A 19,065-nucleotide genomic window follows, 5' to 3' on the forward strand; every position below is an offset into this window, starting at 1 on the left:
TATACTCCATTTATGTATGATGTGTCAAAATGTGTTCTACTGTCACGTATAACTAATTATAAAAATTAAAAGAAAATAAAAGAATTCAGAAATAAACCCATGCAGGTAGAGCTGATTAATTTTTTAACAAAGTTATAAAAATGTCAATTGGTGGCAGAACTATTGGATAATCAGGAAAAAAGAAAATAAAACTAAACTTAAACCTTTAACTCACAACTGGAACCAGTTCTAACTCTAAAATTATCACAGACCTAGAATTAGAGCAAAAGCAGTAAAACTCCTGGGGAAAACTGGGAGAAAATCTTAGTGACTAAGTTGAGTAAAGATTTTATAAATAGGACACTAAAAACGTAAAATATCAATAAATTGAAGTTTTACTCTTCAAATGACACTGTTCTGAAAATATGCATGCAAAGCACAATCTGGGAACTTACATCTGACAGAAGACTTTTATCTAGAGCTCATCATCCAATATGGCAGCCACCAGTCACATGTAATTATTGAGCTCCTGACAGGTATCTTCTCTGAATTAAAAAATGCTGCAAGTATGAAATACACACTAAACTTTAAAGTCTTAACAAAACATTTAAATAGTTCATTGTTATGGTTTGTATTTATTACATGTTGAAATGATCATATATTTATGTATTTGGCTAAGTAAAATGTATTAATAAATTTATCTTCACTTGATTTTAAATGTTATTTTCTGTGACTACCAGGACATTTAATAATACACTATGTGCTCACATAATATTTCTGTTGGACAGAGGTTATCTAAAATTCATAAAGAACACATACAATTCAATGATATAAGACAAGTAACATACAAATAAAAGGGAGAAGATATTTTACTCCACATTTCACCAAAGAAGATAAATTGATAGTAAACACATGAAATGGTAATAACTTTGTTAGTCATCAAGAAAAGGAAACTTAAAATGACAGTATAACATGTCTATACAATCCTACAATGGCTTTATTTAAAAAACATAAAGTATTGAAAAATGAAAAACAAATAGAATTATATACACTTCTGGTAGGTGAGAAAAGTGGAACAACTACTTCAAAATGATTAGCTTCTTAAAAAATTAAAAAGGCATTCCACTCCTAGATGTTTACCCAATAGAAATTAAAATATATGTCCATAAAAAGACTGATAAATAAATTTTAGTATACAAATGATTATAGCAACTTTATCTATAATAGTCCAACTGAAAACAATGTAATGTCCACTCATGGATATATATATAGTAGTTTATATATATATATATATATACTACTTGTTATAAAGCCATAAAATGGAATGTTACTTAGAAACAAAAAGGAATGGGTATGCAACAACATAGATGCATCCCCATGTAATTATGCTGAGCAAAAGAAGGATGTTAAAACACAATGCAGACTATATGGGTTGAATTACATAAATATGCAAATCCACCTCTAGAGACAGAAAAGCAACAGTGGTTGCTTGAGGATGTGGTAATAAGAAATGGTAGGCGACAAAGGAGCCCTAGGAAATCCTTATAATTATGGTCATGTTCTACCTTGATTGTGGTAATTGTTTCACAGATATATATGAATGTCAAAACTTACCAAACTATACACTTTAAAAATACTGTACATATATCAGTTCCACTTCAGTTATTCAAGGACACTGTAATCTGTTAGAGAAGGTCTAAAAAAAACATAATTAGAAAATCCACAGCCATCATGATACACTAAGCAAAAATACCTGCCACCTTCTGTTGTTCATGTTACAGCAGGTTTGAGAAAAGTGGGATCAGGACTATGATTGATAAATCTATGTTGTGAAGGCAATTTGATAATCTGGGCTCTCAGTCTCTGGCAATCCTGGGTTTGTAAGGAATACATGGACTTTGTAGGAATAAGGAAACATAAAACAAAGATAAAAGTGAGTTATCACACACAGTCACACATGCACAAAGGTAAGCACAATGTCATTCACAAGTAAAAGAAGAAATGACCCTGTCTTCACTCTCCTCCAGTTGCATCTTTTGCCGGCCAGCCTGTCTGTGCTCACAGATGGTCTAGCTCCACCTGTCACTGTTTGAGCCAGAACAAGGGCTTTATCTTCTCAGTGATCTCAGTTTCCTCATCTGCAAAATGAGAATAATAATAGTGCCTCTTTTCTGATTTGCCAGAGGATTAAGTGAGAAAATACACATAAAGAGCTTAGAACAATGCCCGACAACTTTAACTAGTACTACTAGATTCATTCAGTAAACATTCATCGAATATCTAATTACTGAAGTACTGGGTACTGTGCTATGTTCTCAGAATACACAAATGAAGAAGATTACACTCGTTTCTTACTTCAGGAATTTCAATATCTGATGGGGAAGACACATTAGCTATAAGAACCATATGCCATGGTAAAATATTGTTAGGCCCTGTGTGCCAATGCCATCATAGACATACAAAGTCCTCACTCAGGCTATATGCAACTTGAAGGCTTTTCCAGAGAGGAAATTTTGAGCGTGCCTCAATTTTTTTTTTCTTGAAGTAGGTGGTCACCAGGCAGACAAGATGGAAAACGACATTCCAGAGTAGTTTGGAATGTAGCTCTATTCAACATGGATGTGCTGAAGAAGGAAGGCCTGTTTGGGAGGATTTTAATCAGGTTAGAGGAAAGGATGGGTGTGATTAATAAAGAATGTTGCTGTTGAATTTATGGGCAGGGACAAGAGGGAGACTACTGGCTTTGTTACACATGTGAACTTGATCGAGGTAACAAAGGGTATCATCTCAAGTTTTAAGTCACTGGAAAAATGTAAACAATGGTATAGCATATTCAGCTGTGTTGTAAACACAAAGCTTTAAAGCAGGAATTCAAGAATTTAATGCCATCAAATAGTGGAAGGTTAGGGCCTCTGGTTGGTTTCAAGCAGGTTATGGAGAATCAGGTAGACCAGGCTTTTGACTACATGGGTAAATGGAACCATCCTATGGTTCTGAGCAACAAGGATACATCAGGAGCAGTTTTTTAAATCCAATGTTAATCCAAGATTTGCTTCAAAGTGATAATGCAGGGCCTGTTGAAGAAAGCCAGAAAGAAGAATCCCAAGATATTTTAACAATATTCCTGTAGTGGAGTTAGACAAGAGGGGCAGGAGTCAGTGGCAATACAGATATGGTAAGGATGGGGAAAAAAGAATGAAGAGTTTGTATCAAGATGTTTAGAAGAAAGCACAGGAGACTAAATAACAAGAGAGAAATACAGAAGGAGAGACAGCATGTACAAGAAGTAGACCATGCCATTCGAGTACATGCAGACTCTCTTTCCTTTCTACTGCCTCAGAGTGACCAGAAGGACCTTTTAAAATGGAACTAGGACTGAGCCTTCTTCATCTTAAAATCTGCAACCAGCTGGATGCAGTGGTGCACACCTGTAATCTCAGCAATTTGGGAGGCTGAGATAGGAGGATTGCAAGTTCTAAGCCAGCCTCAGCAAAAAACGAGGCACTAAGCAACTCAGTGAAACCTTGTCTCTAAATAAAATACAAAATTAAGGCTGGAGATGTGGCTCAGTGGTCAAGTGCTCCTGGGTTCAATCCCGGGTACCCCAAAAACAAAACAAAAAACAAAAACCAAAAACCCAAAAAAAGTCTACACCCAACCAGTGCTCCAAAAATGAAAGCAACCTCAGTGAATACTCTAGGAATAAATCAAAGTGTATTGGAAGATGGAGACTCCATTACTAGGTGATGTCATTTCTCCTCCCCAAAGTTCCATGTCTAGTCAATGCTTCTTTTCTCTGGGCCTATCTTCCTAGAGATGGGCTCCACCCTGGTATGGATACCTCAAAATCAGTGAATTGGCCATTGGCTGACTTTTTTTTTTTTTTTTTTTTTTGCTTTTTGCCAAAGGGTTGGCCACTGGATGTTCAGATATCAGACTTACAGGTTGAGGTATAAGCCCCTGATGGTGTGGGAGGAAGTCAAGGAATAAGTAAGACCAAGGGATGATCCAGGACCAGCTCATGAAGTTGGACAACAAGTCTCTAGGGCTTCTAAGAATTCTGCATTTGAACATGCCCTTTTATATGCTCTGAAACAAATTTGTCAGGAGGTGTATTTAGAACATCTTTTAACCATTTCTTCACTTACAGTTTTTAAACATTGAAGTCCATGGGAAGTGGGCCATCATTTGTACTCCTCCTCTAGGCTCTGCAAATATCAGGAGAGGGCTTATCTGTAAACCATATGGATTTAGGTGAAGACTATGTGTCTAACACTCTACTACAAGTTCTTGGTTGATCTATAGTATTCTGACATTTTTGGACTAATAACTTGGATTTCACACCTATCTCATCAGGGCAAGTGAAGCAATTCATGGCATTATAGTCAATTTATCTTTCTTTGTCTCTTTTGATCAGCAACTATTGTTTCACAAAGTCATCGTCTTTCAATGTGGCCTTTGTCACCATTATTATTGGTCTAACATACATGTTATGTATTGTTCTATATGTAGCTTTCCACTTCTTAACAGAAAGCCACCTCCGTATAAGAAATGTGCTCTTGCTGCCTTCTGTTTTGTCATTTCATCTCCTGCATCTAAACCAGCAGGTTCTTTATGTTTGAAAGGAAAACAAAGAATTTTTGCTATGAGGAATTAAAACAGAAACAAAAACAAAAAAGTGAGTAGAAACAGGGTTAGGTTTAGAATTTTAAAATAAGTATAGGCTGGCCACATTCTCTAAAACATGTGCATCTGTTACACTGATAAATTATCTGGCTTCTAGCAAATCAATTATAATTTATTTTGTTTATTAAAAACGGCTTACCCAGGAATAAGAATATTTTAACATGCTGAATCCAAGATGAACTTGTTCTGTCACATAGTGTAGGTGTTACCTTCTCAGAAGAGCAATTACTAATAACTCCTCAGGGGTTCATTTCAAATGTCACTTTTTTCCTTTGCTAGTCACTGTCGTCTAAGGGATACTTTCACTGAACTTTGGCTTTCTTTGGCATTGACAGCTGAAAAAAAAAAAAAGCCTAATTAAAAGTTTGGCTTTCAAGGTGAAATATCCCATCTCCTATATTTCACTGAGCCTCTTTAATTGAAAAATAAAAAGGTAAATGCATTAAGAGGATGTGCTTTTCTTCCATATTTTTTTTGAATTTTGCTTTACTTTGTGAATATACTGTGGATCTGATAGTAAATAATCTGGCTTTATAAGTTTATATTAATGTCTCCATGAAACTACAAGAAACAGCTGCGGCCTGCCCTCATTTTATCTTTTAAAATTCTCCACCGCTTAGTGTTTGTGTAGAAGGTACAGCTGCAAAGACTAAATCATTTAACTTTCTTTACAAACCACATTTTGAATGTGACACAGGGCTTCTTAGTGATTTGAAATTTTCCATTTAGGATCAATTTCTTCTCCAGTTGTGTCTACTTTGAGGCCAAGGAGAGTGTGCGAGCACACATGCACACACCCTTAAGATACTATTAAATTCATCTGCACATATTCTTCTAGTGATATGCAGTAAGAGCATTGCATGGCTTAGATATCATCATGATCGTATTTGTTTATAAAATATTTATAAAAGAATATTGTTTCATAGAAAAAGAATCAGATAGGGATCAATAATGCAGGAACGATAGAAAGATCAAATAAATCAACATGAGGGCCAGAGGAGCTACGGTTTGCAAGATATTCAGCCTTCAGACAGTTTGGGGAAGCTGGGAGCAGTCCAGTTTTAAGTATCTGAAAGCCAGAAGATCCTGTTTTTAACCATGAAAATCTGTACCATTCCACCTGGTTAGGACATACATTTCACTTCAACAGGCCAGCATTTATTTTCAGGAGAGAAGTGATGTATTGTTTCTTTGGCCTTCCGCATATGCTCGTCCCTGCCCAGGCACAATCCCCGTTGACTGGAAAAGGAGAGTGTGGCCACCACTCCTACCCCACTATTCACCCCCTGGCACAGCTCGGGGCCTTTTGCCAAGGCTCTGGCAGTTTTAAGACTGTTTCCTGGCAGCCATTGGCTTTGAGAGGCCATATGACTCTGCTTCTGTCCGTCTGGATTCTGTTCTGAATTTCTTAAGGGCTTGCTTCTGAGCAGCATCTCAGCAGCAGCAGGGCCCTGGGACTCAGTGAAGCCATGTTATCCAGGAACTTTGGATCCCTGAGCCGTCCCAGGCTCCTTCTGCCAGCCGCTTGCTTCAGGGCTTCAAAGGAGGGCTGGCTGGAGTACCCAGGATGCTTTTCTGTGGCTGCCACAGCCCTCTTTTGAAGCACCATGGTAGCCAACAGAGAGGATTCTGTGTTACGTACAGTATGACCCTGGAGGTGCCAGCCAGCTGCTGTGACTCAGCTAAAAACAGGGAACTCGCTGTAAGAGAGAGGGTGTCAAGGGGAGCGAGTGCTGAGGGGGAGGGAAGAGAGGAAAAGCAGCAGGAGTTTATGATGCCCAAAGTTTGTCAAAGGGCTCAGAACACATTTCTGAAAGAACTTTCTTGATGGGCCAAAGGAGGCATATCTCTGTGACTCTGAAACATGCTTGGGCTTCATAATGTTTAATGGCCTACATATCTAATGAAAACAAGCAGCAGGACTAGGGGAAACCAAGAAAATAAATTCTCTCTCTTCCTACTTACTCCCAGGTGGCCTGAGGAAATGTGTACAAATTGGTCTTTCAGATATCATTTGGGATCAAACACACTGATGTAAAGGAGCAGAATTACTTAGTGAATAAACATGCATCCCCCAAGAATGAGGGCTTATAGGAGTCGGAATTCATGTGGCATGGATAATCTCAGAGGCAACTCTGAATCCAAATTGTGAAAATAACACAATATGAGGAATTTACTTATGAAATATACCTCTCCTTGGCTCTGGAAGGAGTTTTAAGGGGGGGGGGGGAGGAGGATGCTCAGCTAAAAGTAGATCTTAACCAACCCTGTCTTACTTTGTGAAATATTTGCTAGGGTACTTTGCTCTGTTCAAAGGTAGAAATTTAAAGGCAGATGGAACATAAACTGTAAAATGTACCTTGGCTAAGAAAATTTTTAAAATGGGCTCAGGAAGAGTGCCGGAGAGGAGAGTACAGAAAGAGAGTAACAAGCAGTATTGATTTAATCCACATTTTAAAGCAAAGAGCAAGACACAATCATCTGTCTGCTTAAAGAGAAAATCAAGGTTTGTATCTTTTATTCACTAGATTTGAAGGAGTGAGTAGAAAGAGGGTTAGGTTTAAGATCACTAAAATGATCAAGTTTGCTCCTGACAAACAAGAGGACAGAGCACAGCCCATCAGCTCAGACCTGGGTGTGCCCCATCCTGGCAGAGTTTCCAAGGTGATAAAACCTGAGCAAGTGGTGACAGATACCCTCTGGGAGAAAACCCCGTCTCCAAAATTTCCCCATCAATTTCTTCTGGGTTCAGCTATCATGTAACAGGTCAAATTGATCAGAAGTAGCTCAGGCTCAGAGGTTCCTAGCAGGTATAAGGCTTTGGTTATCATCTAATTTTTGTTCTGGTGTTGGTAGCTGCTGGACACATCAGCAGACCCATTTCATTAAAAAAGAGTTACTTTCCTTTCAGATCCAATTCACACATAAGTTTACTCAAACCAGGTTTTGAAAAGAAACACAATGGGCTTTCTTGGCAATGTGATTTTTTTGGTTTGTTTCTTTTATTATGAAGTATATATTCTTGATAAGAAGCATATGCAAAGAATAGGAAGAAAGTTTCCTTTTTACTCTGCTTTGAAATTCTGTTTTCATGTAAGAAGGATTCAGTATCTCCTTAATAGGAATTTAGGTGAGTGCCTAAAACATAGTTTAATAGAGAGATTGGAAATACGGAGGTAATGTTTTGCTTAACATTAAGAGTTCACAAATAGCTTCAACAGCAAAAAGACATGAATAGAAAAGACACTGATCAGAATATTAGGGAAAGGAGAAGAATAAGGAGTAAAATTAAAAATTCCTCTGCTTTTGGAGAATTAGAGAAATTTTCCAGAACAATCCTTCCAAATACTCATCATTGTGCCACTGGAACAAGAAAACCAAGAAACAAAAATGAGAATAAAAGATGGGATGATATAGCTAAAAACCAGATCAGTTATAGTCTTAGGTTACAAGGAGACAATCAATTGGCTGGATGTCAATACCTGTTCACATGGTTTATGTGACTCATTCCTTCCAAGTTCTATTTGTCCCCACAGTAGTCCGTGGCTGATTCTGGAGATTGGATCTGTGATTGGCTAGACAACCACCGCTCGCAGTGATTCACTTGGAAACTTTAGGAAACTATATGGATTGAATGGGGACCCTTCAAAAGGTAAGTCCAACCTATGCACATGACTTTACTGGGAAATTCTCTTCACAACTGTAATTGTTAAGAAACTTAAGTACTACTGGGTTTGGGGTGGACCCTGAATCCAATCACAAAGGTCCTTATGAGAGAAGAAAAGGAGGAAAGAAACACAGAGGGGAGAGCAGAGGAAGACAGGCAGGGGCCAGAGTTAAGCAACTAGAGGCCAAGGAATGCTAAGAATTCCAGCAGCCACCAGAAAGTAGGAAAGAGGCAGGGGACAGATTCTCCCTCAGAGCTTCTGGAAGAAACTCTGCCAACACCTTGACTTTCAATTTACAGCCACTAGCATTTGAAAGCACAAGTTTCTGTTTATTCAAGCCACCCAGTTTGTGGTAATTTGTTATGAAAACCTTAGTAAAGTAAGACAGACCCTGCTCCAACTCAGCATCGCAGTACGGACGTTGCTGAAGATAAGCCAGCGCGCACCATGGATTTATTTTCGTTGAACTCTAGTACATGCCTATGTGAATTCCTCCAGAAATCATAAATGGATTGGGAAACCAGCTCAGGTCTGTGTCAACCGAACACTTATTGTGGGACATGCACCATGAGAGCAAGTCAGTTAATAAAAAACTCCCCTGTCTTAGAAGTTTCTAGTCCAGCTGTATACAGTTCATTCAAGTCAGCAGAATTCCCTGGGGCATGAAAATTCAACTTCAGGGGATAGTAGCACACTGGGCATTAGTAGTGCTGTACTGCAATGCTGATGGCCTAAAAGAAGTTCATTTTCCTGCTAAGCAAGTAGCAGAATAGTTGGAGTACATTGAGCAGAAGGACTGTATTAATTGAATGAATGAATGAATGAATGAATGAATGAATGAATGACTGTAACTTCTCTTGCCCACAAGTTAAGGGCCTCTAGTAAGATATCCATAACAGCTGGTAGATTGTAAGTGGGTTTTACTAATACCACAAATTGCAAAAGAGCTTTTGCAATGAGCATCAAAATCCCTCTATATGGGTCTCTTGATTGGCAAACTTGGCCACATTTTGAAATCTGCATCTACCCAGGGATTCAAGTAACAGGTCAGTGTCTCCTTACCTCTTTGACCTTCATTCCATTAATTGTGTTCTGCATGAACATCTACTCCCAGGTGCCATGCAGTTCCCAGTGATCAATTTGGAGAGGACTCAGGAGCACAATGGAGAGGCACCACAGAGGGGTCCACATTGGGGAGGTGTGCTCTTTTCCCAGCCGGTTCTGTTGTTGGTTTCGCCTGCTGGCTTACATGAATTGGCTTTTACATTTCTTAATTTAGACACTAGCAGTATGAATGTATATCTATATATGCTTTCTGTCTGAGAAGAGCAATGCTTTCCATTGCACAAGTAGCAACAACTGCCAGCAGCTAGTAGCACACAGCAACACAGTCACAGACACATCACATTGTAACATGAGGGCTGGGTGCTGGGAATCAAGATTATTCCTGTGACTCAGTTGAAATTGTTCCCCTAAAATAAAAAGTCTAATTAGGAGTCAGGGTGTTCATGCCATAACGAATATTCTCATTGCAATGGATGGAAGTAACAAGCATTTTATATAATGTTCCCTATGTTTTAGAAAGTATCACTTTATAGGAATATCCAACTCATATTGCCAATAATATAGGCAATAATGTAACTGATACAATAGCTATACCTCGTGCCAAGTATTGCACTAAGCACTGTGAGAACAATTATATCTAAAACAAGATCATAAGATCAGCAATATCATAAATTGTGTTTTAATAGAGAGAAGCTAAATTATATCCCAAAGCTACCTAGTATATCTGGTCAGTTCTCTAAAAGCAGAGCCAAAGCAGTCATTTAGGGGAAGTCTAGGGTCTCTGCTGAAGTCCATCTCATCCTAAAGGAGCTCCGAATCACAAAGAACTCCATGATTTGGTCCTACCTGAGGACATGGAGACAGGTCTTTTGTACCAGGCTGATAGCCTTGGGATTCCAAGAGAGAATTTTCCATTATTGCCAAGGAAAATTGTCTGAAGCATGAGACAATTGTGATCATATTAGCAGCCAACATTCCCAGCAGCTAGGGACAGGTACAACATCCAGGTAAATGAAATCTTGGCAGGGCAGGCACAGCAACCTGTACCAGCTCACAAGTGGCAAAAATTGGCTTTGAATCCTGTGTGACTCTGAAACTCATGCTGTTGATGCTGTATCATTCTGTAAACTCAAACTCTCTTAACAAGGTTAAGAAGTGTCGTGTTCTTATCAGCCTCCAGACCCTAAGGAACACACACACACCTGTTACTCCTAGAGAAGATGTCAATGAGATTTCATACATTTTCTTTCAGTTTTAAATAACTTGACCTTGAAACTCCTCTAGGTGCTGCAGAATATGAAGCCCACGCATGGCCTAGTGCTTCTCACCTCCCCTCTTGCTTTTTCACAGCCTGCACTGGTGCCTTCCCCTTCCCTTTGCCCCCGAAGTTCATGAAGAAGAAATGACGGCATTTGGCCATGTGTATGGCTGATCCTTGCAACCAGCAATAAACAAGAAAGAGTAAGAGAGAGGAAAACTTGTTAACACCACGCTGTATCTAAACAAGCAATCCCAGATGGCATCCTTTATGCCTTCTGCCTCTGATAAGAAAAGATTGAGCAGGGAAAATAAGCAGCAGCTGACAAGCCATACCCAGCATTGAGACCAACAGGGAGAACAGATACCAGCTCTGTGCTCTGTCCCCAGTCATGGCTCAGCACCCAACCCAGAGGCCTGCCTGACTTCAAATGCCTTCAGCAGTGCGCTCTTTTATGGAACCAATGAATCATGGAAGCTTTTTCCTTTCTAATTCAATCTTTAGTTTGCTGATGAAGATCAAGTCCATGAAGCATTAAGGTACTTTATTTAAGAACATTTTGTTGTTAAAAAGACAAGAAATGAAATTAAAGAGCTACTGACTTCTAACCAGAGTTTTTTCTAAAAGTCTAATTTCTCTATGAACATGCATTATTATTATATATAATATATGTGATTATTCTTATATATGATATATATTATTCTTATATGTTTTATATATATATATGTGCACACATACACACACGTGTGTGTGTGAGTGTGTGAGTGTGTGTGTGTGTGTGTGTGTGTGTATAAAGTGCTAGGACTAAAATAACAACTTTGTCTGAAGTGTGTAAGAACTCAAAAAACTCAGTCCCTGGCATCAGAGTACTCAGAGATGGGCCCTAAATGATGAAGGAATTTTAATGAAAACCCTAGAATCAAAGGTCACAGGCAATAGTGTGACTTTTCAGAGAGAAGAAAAACCCAGTTGGACTTTGCTTTCTCTCCTTCCTCATGGCTCTAGAAGATGACTGAAGCATTGAGATTAGACAAAGAAAGAATTTTCTGATAGTCAAATTCCAGAAGCAAAGGTTAGGAAGTCACAGATGACACAAATGCCTCTTCTGAAAATGTAAAAATGTAGCAACTCTTTAAAAAGAGCTTAGGATAATGGCATGGAAATGAGTCAGAAAATATGCAAATTAAATTCACTTGAAATATATATGTCTTTAAAAAATTAAGTGATAAATTGCTTTGTCAAATGCTTTTTGTGTGTGATTTACCACCTGCACACCCCCATATTTAAACTCCAGTTGAAGATGCTTTTCTTACCTCAAATGGATTTTTAGAGGACTCAAAGGTCAAAGAGGAGGCAAGCTTCAGCACATGAAGAGTGGCAGAATTTTCAGTTCTGTATGAAAAGAAAAAGGGAAATGAGGGTAGTACAGTGCAAATAGAGGTAAAGCAATTATAAAAATTCTAGTAAATTGGACTGAGAAATGAAGCCCGTGTTTTAATGAGCCTAATGTAAGATGTTCCCTAAGACCAGGAAGTTTTCCCTATCCAAATACTTTTCTCACTGGTTACCATAAATCTTAGCACATTGTCAGGAAATGCTTCTTGAGTAACAAGGTGCATATTTTCCCAAAATCCTAATGTTCATCTTCATGGTATATTATTCTCAAAGCTGAGCCTTACCTATTCCAGGTTCCTAGGAGGTGACAGTGCATGTTAGTTGAGATACCTTTGATTTAAAACCTCTAAATTAATATCTACAATATCTAATCATTTCTAGGAAGAGTTACAACCAGGCATAGCACAGCAGTGGATTAGTGAAACTGGCATGTATCAAAGTCTAAGTCTGATCATGGATAGGAAGAAGTTGAGCAAGTCAAAGTTAAAAGTTAAACTATCACAACCTAGAGAAGACACAAAATCCCAAGTGCAAGAGGGTGGAGGATGGAAAACCAGGGACCTAATCAGAGATGAAAAATGGTCCCAAAGTCAAAAGTGAAGTTCACACACACACACACACACAAAAATGAAAGCAAGGTACTCATTCAAGAAAACAGGTGCAGACTCATGGCTGCTGTAAACAGCAACCCTGAACCTAGCTAAAATCTGACTCACAGGAAACCATTTATGATATTCCTGCTGCAGCAGGCATGAATGACAACTAAAGCGTAGAACAATACAGAGCCCAGGGCCTCAAAGTCTGCTGAAATCTGGCAACTCCCTTCACCAGGCTATTTCTGACCCAGCACATTTAAAGCTATTGTGGAACCACAGTCAGCAGATTCAAACATGTTCCTTGCAAATCGACGCACGTTTTTTTTTTTTTTGTTTTTTTTTTTTCCAACTACTGTAAATCCCCGGAACATTGATAATACCCTTCCACTCATATAAATTGAAAATGACTGATACAGGGTTTCCCAGGGTCTCTCCTTCTCCCTCCAATTAATTTCTTTCTCTGCACAATGAATTTTGGAATAAATAATATGCATTTCCCTCTGCATAATTTCTCTCTGTTTGCTTAAGCAGTGATCACACATCTTTGATTTTTGTCATTGAACTTTCAGAGGTTCCAGCATGTTATGGGTTCACAATGTCACTCAAAGGAGCAATTTACAAATATATTTTCTCACTCTTCCTGAACTAGTCTACTATATTAAGTTCCGGGGGTGGGGAGCAGAAAGAGTACAGTAGATGCTCAACAGATATTTCAAAGAGTATAAGACAAGAAGAGACTCACAAGACAGCCAAACCAATTGCTTGTCCAATTTCAGTCTTCATTTTCTTTTACAAAATATTGTAGTCGCAATTCAGAGGAAATTCATGTATAGTTTTCCCCAAAATTCCTATGGAAATATTCCAATTCATTGCTGTTCTATATGCTGTTAGAAAGTTCTTATGATCAAAGGAAGTTTAACTTCCTGGAGTTTATCACCTTTGATGTCAGTTCTACCCTTTGTAAGTACAACATTTTCCATATACAAATTTTCAAATATTTGAAGACATTTACCCATTCAGACAAACACATATGCCCAACCTGTGTTATAAAGTTTCTGTATGTTATGGTTTTTGTGACTCTCAATATTTCAGTCTTTCTCTGAAAACACTGTCATTTGTCAGCATCCTTCTGAAAACATGCTGCCCAGAAATGAGTTCATTATTCTAGGCCAAATTTGGGAATTTGATGCAATTTTCATGGAAACATTGTCATTGATGTAACCGGTGATTGCATTAATTCTTCTGGCTGTTCATTGTACTGTTGACTCATTAAGTTTGCAATCAAGCTGAATTTTGAGACCTTTTTTAAATATTGAGAATTTTTTTTAAACGTATGTGCTTCAGAGTAACTACAGTTGCCCTAGTCCATCAACTTGAAAAAATAAACAAATGAATGAATACATGCCAAAATACAAAGATCTTGAAAATTCCATATGCCTTTCTTACTGATAGCTGCCTAGCTGTTAGAAAAAATTCAAGCACACATAAAATAGAGAAAGACTATTTTTATAATTAATGTTTATTTTCTGGAAAACATAGGTCTACATTAGTATTGCATTTCAATTTCACCAAAAAATTACCTGATTTACCCTTTTTTTGCTGCATCCAAAGTGGTTGTGACTTTTAATTTAGACTGGATCCATTTAGATAATTCTTTTAGACAAACCACTATGTAGCAAAGCAATATTATTTAGGTCAGAAAATATCTCTACAAACTAAATTTCATATTTAAAGCAATATTATTTAGAACAGAAAACATCCTTACAAGCTAAATTCCACATTTACTTAATAAGCTTAAGAGTTTTTAAGCACCACTGAGAATCCATAAGTCATTAGAAATTTGGTTGCTAGTCTTGAGTGCCAGATAAACTTTGGATAAAATCAGAAAAAAGCAAGTGATTTATTAGCGATTTGAAATTTTCTGATAGGTTTTTACTTAAAAACAGATAGCTTGTTTTGCTACAAAATTATTTTCTCATCTTGAACTGTGAAACAAATTTCTTGATATATGATAGGAAATCAGTAGCTTATCTTATAACATATAATTTGTCCTATTTTAGCTCAAAACGAAGACTGAGAAATCAAAATGTGGTGTACTTTATGATTTGTAGGTTAAAAGAATTTATTTTGTAATAAAATGAGTCAAATTCCAAATCTAAGGCTCACCCATGTATTTAGCTAAGGGAAATCTGTGGAGCCCTGAATATGTGATAGAAGGCTGATATGTCTTTTTTTCTGTTTCACAGGATGCACATTTGTGTCCAAAGGATGAAAAAAGAGACAGACAAGAGAGAGCATGAGTTAAATTCTCATAGGTGAATATGATAATCCTCTATTTTACTAACACATTCACAATGAAGATGGTATGCAAATAATTTTTCTTAGTTGATCAGAGATTGGAAACGCCAGATATCTCTTTTTCTATCCTGGCACTAGAGCAGCAGACCTCACCTCTATGCCCTGGAGAGTAGTAATTATGTACATTTCAACAGAAGCCATGCTCCCTTCAAGCCCTGACTATCAATCACGTGTAGGTGACCAAGGGGATGAATCTTTCCATGCAGACTCCTACAATAGCTACAAGAAACATTTTAGAATGATATCATGGTGGAAGCATGTACTAATAAATACATTTGAGTCCATACGTATGTCTAAGTCAGTACACTCCTATCTGCACATGCAGATAATTATACATCTCTAGGTTTAATTTGACAAAATAGGTCTATTGTGTGAGAACAAGCCATAGGAAATCTTCCTGACAGTTACAAGTATCAGGGAAGGCCTAGTGCTACATAATGAATCACTGTTGTTGAACGAAATAGCACAAAACAGCTATTATTTCCTAGATGAAGGTGAGGCTATTCTGGCTCTTTGGGCGATTGTAAATAAATCTTTTGCAATGTCCTGGAACCAGATCAGCCAACAAGAGAAAGAACGGTTGTGAAGCTTCTAAGCTGTTTGACCACAGCCTGAGATGAGGGGGGAGAATATTCTCCTTGCAAGTCTTCTTCCTCACACCTTCCGCATTTACAGATCTTGGAACCAAAGTGCCACACTGCCCCTGCTCACTCTTTTCCCCTTATAAATGGAACAGAAGTGCTGTCTTCTTTACTGGGAAAAGTTCTCCAAAGTGTTCAAGTTTTCCCTTCATTTGATTGCATGTAACAGTTTCATCTAGTGCCAACCGGCAAAAGCAGTGTGATCCAAAGCTCTAGCAGGAAAAGGTGGGGGTGCCAAGTGGCACTAAGCCTTGGGGACAGAAGAGTGCGGCAATAAATGTCTAAACAGCCATATTTGATGAATGGGCAAGGTATGTAGAGAATGTAGCTGAGCCCAGCCACAGAGGAACATTTGTCTTGGTAGAGTTCTTTGTAGTAGAAGGCAAGGTAGACACAGGTTTTCCCTGGCTCAGGATTTGTGTGGCAAGGCTTGAATGTCCCTCTATTTCCCTATGGTGGATCAGACTATCTGGAAAAGTGAAGAAGAAGTTTATGAGAACTAATGCCCTGTGTTGGGATCTGCTATTTGAAAAGAAAGAAAGCAAAAGATGACTTGGGCCAATATTAGATGGAAAAATAAATGCACGCTTGAAAGTTTAAATTTTCATACTCCTGACAACTCAAAAGCCCACTTCCCAGCTCCACATATCACTGTGAAGCTCAGGGATATCTGGAAGAGTCCATGTGCTACTAACATCCTTTGAACAAGATATATCAGATTCTAGACCACACTGCCCAACTCAGGAGCCATGAGCCACACGTGTCTGGGTTTAATTTATTGAAAAATAAATAAAATTTAAAATCCAGTTCCTCAGCCACACCAACCAGATCCATGAGTTTGATAGCTCCAGGTGTCTATGGTAACTGTATTAGAAACTCCAAATCCTCACACCATGGCAAAACGTTCTACCTTGTGATATTCACAAGACTTGTGGAATTTCTCAAATATTTTCATGGCTAGGTGTAGAAGGAGAAAAGTCAATGGGAAAATGGCTCTTCAGCTAATATTGCTCAAAAATCTTGACACCTTATGAGAATTTTTAAAATTCAGCTTAAAAAGTACTGTACCCCTTAAGTAAAATGGTACCACACATGAAGGTTCTGAGGGTGCCATCATAAAGAACCTTGTTTGCCATTGATTAACCCAACACACGCTTCCAAAATAACTTGAACACACAGCCCCTATTTACAAGTCATCTATTAACTTTCCACAGGTTCTAGGTTCCAGATTCCAGAGCATTCCTTGGAAGAATTCTGTCACTAGGGGCTTCAAGCCAAGTCTTTGTGGTCACTTGTCCTGGTCCGATCACAGCAGACAATTAGGACAGTTCCAATTAGAATGAACTCAACCTGGGCTGGCCTGGTCAGAGCCAATTTCTCATGAGTTTAGAAAAAGCAGGTTGGCAGATATAAATGAGGGAGGAATAGCAGGGGACATGCATTAAGTTGCTTTTCCAATGTCATTCCAGAAGATTCTGACCAGACACACACTACTCTTCCTAGAGCGGGTTTCTGGTTAGCCACCTGAAGCAACACTGTTAAATGATCTACTAGGCCTTCTCCTGTGACGTCAAGTTCCTTACTTCATAGAATTTGCTGAGCTGAGCTTGTCCAGAGAGAGACTTGTCCAGTTGGATTTCTCTGGAGACCTGAATCAGCCAACACTTTTCATCTACTCTGTTGACTATGTTTCTACTTTTCTTAGGAAAAGTAGAAACATAGTTCTTAAGCCAGTTGTGTGTTCTCAGATCACATACCCAGCAGCACCTTTGGGTGAGGGGAAACGGTGGGGGCCGGGGGTGTTGGGGAGGGGGAACTGGAAGGATCTCAAACTTCTGGCTGCAGGAATGGTGGCTTCACTCCGTGGAGCTGGACCAGGAGGCTTCTTTAGCCCCTAGGCTCCTTGGCCTTCCTTTCCCCCTTTCCCTTCCCTTCCTTCATTCCCAAAACAATACTTTCTTATCCTTCTCTTCTCTTCCCCCTTCTCTTCCCTATTTTCCCCTCCCCTTCCCTCTTCTCCTTCCCTTTCCTTTCCATTTTTCTGTCCTTTCCAACCCACTCCCCTTCTTTCCCTGTCTTGTCTCCTATCCTCTCTTTTTTTCCTCTTTACTTTCTTTTCTTCTTTCACTGAGTTCAACAGCTCTGATGAAATCATTGCATTCCAGGGGCTATTATTTTCCACGATAGCCTCTTTTAAAAATACAACAGTAAAAATAAATTGCTGCCCAATATCTCTCCTGTTTAAAAAAAAAAAAAAAAAACAGCAATTCCCATTAGAGTTTTATACCTTGAAATGTCTGCAATGCAAACTGAATATAAAATTTAAGGTGAAATGAACTCTACAAAGATTTGGGTTTTTTCTTCTCTCTGTGCTGTCTTCTCACCAAAGGGGTTTTGTTTTTATGTTTTTCCTTGCTTGAGAAACCAAAATGAGTATTAATACTTAAAAGCAGGGGGTGGAGGGGTTAGCAGTCTCACACTAGTGCCTATAAGGATTCCTATAGCATTTTTTATGTTCCAGAAAAAAAGTGTATTCAAGATAATAGCACTATTCAAATTAATAATATATATGAGTACTTTACCTTTGAAATATAGCATGTGTGGGTTCTGTCTTTAAAAGCAAGGGGCATATGGTAAGAGAGCTAACTTAGAAGGTTAATGCTCATTGGCTAAAGTTGTCTCGTACCTAGATTTTCAAAATGAATTTTGAGATTAAAAGGGTAATAATTTAATTCTTGTGTGAAATTTTATATCAATATAGATTCTTTATACATTTCATATTATATTAAAAAAACCATAACCCCCAAAAAGCTATTTGAGAAAATCTAATGACTTCAAGGAAAGGAATTGAAGTTTACAAATAAAATCTCAGTGATGACAATGTCAATTTTGACAATATTGTTAAAAGATGATTTCTCATATGTTCTTTAAAAATATTAGCCAAGCCTGAGTATATACTGGCAAGATATTTCCTGAATCATACAGGAAGGACTGTTCCATGAAACTAATTCAAAAAGGGACTTTCTTCCTTGATTTGCAGATTTTTGTGCTTTGAAAATATAAAGAGTGCTAAAATACACCAATCCACAAATCTTGTTTGTCCGTTGTAGGTATGACCTGGGGAGCTCTGTAATAAAAGCAAGTATTACAAAACTGTTCTGCTGAGGAGAACTCCATGAGCCAGCAATATTAAAAAGCTAAAAAAGTAAATATAGTGTTTATGCTAACTCAAAATTAGGGGAGTCCCCCCCCCTTTTTTTGTAGTACCAGGGATTAAACCCAGGGGCACTCTACCACTGAGCCACTCTACTACTGAGCCATACCCAATTCTTTTTATTTTTTGAGACAGGATCTAGCTAAATTATTTAGTGCCTCACTAAGTTCCCGAGGCTGGCCTTAAACCTGCAATCCTCCTGGCT

General features: G+C 38.2%; 2 long non-coding RNA genes across 9 annotated transcripts in view; one reads left to right on the forward strand and one right to left on the reverse strand.

Annotated features, from left to right (window-relative positions):
- Positions 1–12,495, reverse strand: part of LOC144365431 (uncharacterized) — a 53,237-nt gene extending 40,742 nt beyond the window's left edge. For 2 of the 4 annotated variants that reach the window (XR_013423847.1, XR_013423846.1), the window contains exons 1-6: positions 12,336–12,495; positions 11,970–12,048; positions 4,805–5,000; positions 4,128–4,187; positions 1,594–2,117; positions 435–539 (exon numbers count right to left, since the gene is read on the reverse strand). This is a non-coding gene — a long non-coding RNA (uncharacterized LOC144365431). Of the gene's footprint in view, positions 1–434; positions 540–1,593; positions 2,118–4,127; positions 4,188–4,804; positions 5,001–9,395; positions 9,574–11,969; positions 12,049–12,335 lie in introns of all 4 variants that reach the window. The other 2 variants (XR_013423848.1, XR_013423849.1) reach the window with 2 other exon arrangements.
- Positions 7,010–19,065, forward strand: part of LOC144365430 (uncharacterized) — a 52,803-nt gene continuing 40,747 nt past the window's right edge. For 4 of the 5 annotated variants that reach the window (XR_013423844.1, XR_013423842.1, XR_013423845.1 and 1 more), the window contains exons 1-4: positions 7,010–7,171; positions 8,202–8,317; positions 10,749–11,195; positions 14,894–14,962. This is a non-coding gene — a long non-coding RNA (uncharacterized LOC144365430). Of the gene's footprint in view, positions 7,172–8,201; positions 8,318–10,748; positions 11,196–14,893; positions 15,292–19,065 lie in introns of those variants that run through there. The other variant, XR_013423841.1, reaches the window with a different exon arrangement.

The sequence above is a fragment of the Ictidomys tridecemlineatus genome, chromosome 7 (genome assembly GCF_052094955.1).
Source record: "Ictidomys tridecemlineatus isolate mIctTri1 chromosome 7, mIctTri1.hap1, whole genome shotgun sequence".
NCBI classification, from domain to species: domain Eukaryota; kingdom Metazoa; phylum Chordata; class Mammalia; order Rodentia; family Sciuridae; genus Ictidomys; species Ictidomys tridecemlineatus.